The sequence below is a fragment of the Mycetomoellerius zeteki genome, unplaced genomic scaffold (genome assembly GCF_001594055.1).
Source record: "Mycetomoellerius zeteki isolate Tzet28-1 unplaced genomic scaffold, Tzet1.0 scaffold1451, whole genome shotgun sequence".
Classification (NCBI taxonomy): Eukaryota; Metazoa; Arthropoda; class Insecta; order Hymenoptera; family Formicidae; genus Mycetomoellerius; species Mycetomoellerius zeteki.
The window spans coordinates 5,880-11,716 of NW_017256395.1; the positions used below are offsets into that span (position 1 = coordinate 5,880).

At 26.8% G+C, this 5,837-nt stretch overlaps 1 pseudogene; it reads right to left on the reverse strand.

Annotated features, from left to right (window-relative positions):
* Positions 1-2,050: 2,050 nt before the first annotated feature.
* LOC108732121 (chymotrypsin-2-like) lies at positions 2,051-5,830 on the reverse strand (annotated as a pseudogene).
* Between the last annotated feature and the right edge of the window lie 7 nt (positions 5,831-5,837).

Genomic DNA, 5,837 nt, shown 5'->3' on the forward strand with positions numbered 1-5,837 from the left:
ACTTTTTAAAACCCTTTTTATACGTTCTGCCTTTCATTTTACGCTTTGTAGAAAATTCGTTGACATTTTGGTTATTCTTCTTTTACATTCAGCTTACGATCCGATTTTTATTTTCACCAGGAATTTATCGAATAATTATTTTGATATGAAAACCTCGAAAAAGTGACCGTTAGTAATTAGCACTTAGTCGCATTAATAAAATGTCATGGTATTGTTTAACTTTGCACAACTCGAAATGTATACAGCTAAATAAAATAATAATACGTTCAAGTTTAAAAAGAATGAGAAAGTATGCGTAATTAAACGCACTCAAAAATGAAAAGTTTGAAACTAAAAATACATTATAATAAATGCAGAATATTGACATATTAGCTTTATGATGTAATAGCAATCTTTTGAATAAATAATAGGTTCTTTACAATTTTTCTAATTTAATTTAGAGGGAATTATTAGTGTTTCTGTAGACTGATTGGATCGAAAGTCTGAAAGTTATCGGCGCGCAATCATATCGGAAATAAATTGATTTCTTAAAGAATATATATTGTATTATTCGAAATAAATATCTAACTTTGACGTTCTCCATCGTATTTGATGTATGAGTAAATAATTCTAGAAATAATGACTAAACTGTACCATCTAACAGAGAAGATAAAAAGGGCCATTGTATTTACACTCGGTCGTAATACCATCTTCTTTTCTAATAAAGAGAAATGTATATATGTTTGTAGAATATGTGTTATCGTCAAGGATATGTGTTATGAGAAGGATGGTATTATGTGTTCGAAAAGAGATAACGACAGAACATTTTAGAATGAGTTTTATTAATCATATAGGAGAAAGTGGGGGAACTGTGCGCAGCGGGTAATTGTGCGCATCCTGGTTTGATACTTTTCCAATGGATGAAGACATCACTGTGGTGAAATTTTTATGCAGGAGATCGTCCTCTTAAGACATAATTACAAAAGATACGACGTAAATACGTTGCTAACCAGAAAAATACAAAAAAGTGAAATCACATCTTTTCTTGTTATTTTAGCATTCAGAAAATAAGGTGGTAAGTTCATATTTTTAATTTGTTTGTTTAAAGTTGCATACATTATTAAAATATGTTATTATGTGCGTCTTTTGAGCTGTTATTTATTAAGTTTGGTTAAGAAATGTTGAAGTAATCGTATTTCATATCGAGTCAGGTCGCGGCGGGTAACTGTGCACAAACGTTTTGAAATGCGCACAATTACCCATCTTCCATATACTATATGACTAGCACTAATTTTTTCATTTTTTCTTTGCATTATTATTTTATTTTGCCACTTTATTTTGCCAAAATCTATATGTATTATTATTATATTAGTTTTGTATTTTTGCTTAATATATATAATATATATTTAAAATATATTTAATATATTTATATTGCAATATAATAAATATATTTTCTGATTTCTTCGTCAGCATTCCATAATTCATTCATTTCCTACGACTTTTGCTTTGCGCACAATTACCCAACGCACGCGAGAAATTTTTTCGCTTTTCCGTTTTTTCCTTTTTGCTAAATATAATCTTATTGAATGAAAATCTTTGATATGAGGATACGTAATGGTAGAAGAATGTTTATGGTTTCTATTTCCATACTTATATTGCTTTGAACTTGGAAAATCATTTCAGGACAATAAATTTCCCTTAGGTGCTCACAATTCGCCCACTTTCCCCTAATAGCAAAGATTATTATTTATTATATAATAGCAAGAGTTATAAAATCAAAATTGTATTTGGATAGATATAAAAATAATTTTCTGCTTTTTGTACAAATTAAAATAAATCATAGATACATACATAATTTTGAATATTAAATAATTATAACTTTAGCTTAATTTATTTTTATGAGAGATAAATCCAATTTTATGTAAATTGTTGAAGATATTATTCTATGTATTAAGGAATTCCTTGAATTTTCATCTAAATTTAATGCACAAAATCTGTTTATAAATAAATATAATATTTTATATAGTATCTTTACATAATAATTTATTAAACAGAAATTACTAGTCGTTGATTCTTGCTGCTTTAAAACAATGAATGTTGTAATTATAAAAAAATTCTGAATGACATTCGATGGGATGTTGATCTATTACAGTATCAGATCTATTACAGTATCCCTGTGTAGTATTTAATCCACGATCGATAGGAAGATATTCTGGTAGATACGTCGGGAGCACCTGTATCGCACGGACCATAACTGTACGATATAAGACCAACTAAAACACCATCAGCAACGAATGGACTACCGGCGTCGCCCTAACGAAACAATTTATTTAATATTGCTTGATAGAAAATTTTATTTAAATTAATAATTTGTTGGAATGCAATAATTTTATAAATTATATTTTAAATTCTTGTTGATAAAAACGTGTGACATTAAAATTTTCTGATTTTGTAAGAAAAGCATATAATAACATTTCATAAAAGTTATTGAATTCTAAGGAAAGATATCCAAACGATAAAAATTTCTATTTTCACTTTTAGATATAAATTTATAGATAAAATGATGATAGCAATTAATTGTGCTATTCTTTTGATAAACTTATTTCTTTGTCATATCATAACAGATATCACACGTACTGTTTATTTCACGATTACTTACATGGCAAAATCCTTCGTTCTCCATTGTGAAGGTACATATATGAGTCTCTTTGACGTGTGGGTATCTGCTCGTGGGAATATCCTCTTATTATAATTTCTTGCAAGCGATTAGGAGCTGGACTGCTCGACTAAAAAAAATTATTAATTTATTTAACATTTTATTTTATTAAATTTATATCCTTATTATTATAATTTTTCTATAGATTATTATTTTCATATTTTATATATAAACTTTTTTAATTGTTTTATTATATAAGTATGCATTTGTTCCTCACAGAAAGAATGTATGAAAAATATATAAATTACATTTGTAAATATTATTTTAGATAACTTTATATTTATTTACTATTTCTTTTCCTATTAGACTTATTATATATTTATTACTACCCTTTTAACTTCTCTTTTATACATATATTTTAAAATAAGTTCTTTTTTATTTAAGACTGAATATAAGATACAATATTTTTAAAGTAAATTATGACTCTTTAATGCTTATTTTAATAGACATGTCTAAAATACGTTTAATTCTAAACTAGTTATAAATTAACAATGTTGTATTGATGTTTTATGTAAAACATTATTCAAAGAAATTTATTTTCCGAATTTTACATCAACTAAAGAAATAATTTGGAAAAATGGTAAAGAATTTATGATATTTTCAAATTTACCCAGAGATCTTCCCAGCCAGTGGCTAAGAGAGGATAATCATCAAAATTGCGATCGGTAGTTGACAAAGCAATCGGCTGGACGTTTTTGTTAAATGTGATATTCGATACTTGGATTAAACGAATGTCATGAGCACGTAACAAGATATTGAAACCAGCGTGTACTATCAAGTTTATCGGTTGATATATGACTGCATTAGCTGCGTTAAGCTAATTGCTTCCAACGACGGCATAAACGTTGTAAGGATTCTCGACGAATCTAATGGTTTATATAAATGATAATTATTTAATATTTGATTCAAATTTAATGATATAAGTCCTTAAGGGAATACTGGTATAACCATCAAATTCCGATCGCTGTTTTATCAATTAAATACGACTTATAAACATATAATTTACAATACAAACATATGATTTACAAGACCTCGACATATCATATATATATATATATTAATAATACTACATCAATATCGCACGCATATGTATACACAATTCAATCAAAAAGATAATCTTTTAATTAAATTAGGCTTCTAAATTTAATTCAATTCATAATTTTTTATTTATTAATTATTTTACATCTGGCTCTGCCTCTATTTCGCATAATCTAATTTTCATTTAGTAAATGTTTCGTTGAATTAACAGCTTGCTATTTTTTTTAAAAGTGGATATATTAATTTAGATAAGAGTTAATAAGAAAATCTTTAATTTCTTATTCTTTCGGTTTTGGTAACTTTTGGTATAAAATATTATAGACCAAAGAGAGAGAGAGAGAGAGCCAGGTACATTAGCATATGTACTTTAATGATGGAAAAAGAATTTTAATTCTGTGTAATCAATAAATATAAATATCAATAAAAATATCAATAAATAAATATACTTTATATAACAAAATAGTACTTTTGTTGGTAAAATAGATGACTCCAGGATTCCCTTAAAAATAGAATATTGTTTTTCTATATTAAAATAATAATTTTATGGTTCCACAAGAATAAATTAAATATATAAATAAATTGCCTATATGAATCTCGATCCGCGGTTGTTATATAGTGCTAATAAAATATATATTTATAATAATATATATTTATAAGAGCGGGCTAGAGATAAGATATTTAGAAAACAATTGAATGTACTCATCAACAAAGTTAATTGTAAAGAATTACAGTTAACCTTGTTGGTACATTTTAATTTTTTGCGTATTATATTTTATTACCTTATAAATATTATATTAACGCACTAACAACCATGAACTTATGTAGGCCAATTTATATTCGATTATTAATATAAACTAAGTAAATTGCATATCTTAAGAAATTATAACAAAAAGATTTTTCAAAGTTTTGCATTTTATCTTTTAGATGCACGATTTTTAAATGTAAAATATATTGCATAAATATATTGTAAAATATATACGAAAAAAAATTACATGGATTTGTAAATGTCAAACTATTCTACTATTTCGAAACAATTTTAGGCAATAAAAGTTTTTTCTTTATAGTTCTCACATAATAAAGAAAATTCATTTATTCTCAGTTTTGCTAAAAATTTTCTCATAATTTTTTTGGACGACTTAAATGGATTAAATGGATTCTTTCTTTGATTGTTATTGCTTGCATCACTTCAGATAACTGTCATACTGATAACACCGAAATGCACGAACAGAGATACGTATTCTGTTATATACTAGGAGTTGAAAATTTCACATTACTAGTCGATTTTTGCCATATTTGAAAAACATTATTACTCTATGTAATTCCATAAAAATTTTCATTTATTTGACATGATTATTCAAATAAATTATATTTAAAAATATTTGAACAAGATATATATAAGAATGTACATACCGATTAATACATTGGGCAGTAGTAATAATGTAATATTCACTTATAATAGCTCCGCCACAAAAATGAGATGAAGGATCTAATGAATCACTTCTCAATGACACCTGATAAGGATATGCACCATCCAGAGCATCATTGCCGCCGACGATTTGCGAATCTGGCAAACCTATGGATCAAAAGAATTTTTACGTTTGTTTTTGCTAAAGGTATCAGTTCGGGATTGACTGTCACATAAGCGATTTATTTCTGTCTTGTATTTAAAAGAATGATAAACATTAAACAAGATGTGAATAGTGAGTTATTCTAAACTTTTTAATGTCTTGGGCTTGTATTACTAGAATTACTGAATTGATTAAATAATCATTATTTAATAAATCTCGATATCTACGCTTTATATGAGTTAAACTGTTAGAAAGAAGAATTTAGAATTCTAGAAAGTAAAGTTCGGTATGAACATTTTTTGAGACTTATTTGGAATGTATTACGTGCGCGATAAAAGATTATAAAATGAGCATAATATTATTATGGTAAATACTACTTACCATAGGTGATAAGCGTCAGACATGCGATTATAAGACCAGTGACAGCATTCATGGCGATAAGCACTACGATACGTTGAACATGTTATCTTCAATTTATATCCTATATCGTAGATCTGGAGACACGGTAGTGTCTCGGCGCTAAGCCAAGCGCCGCG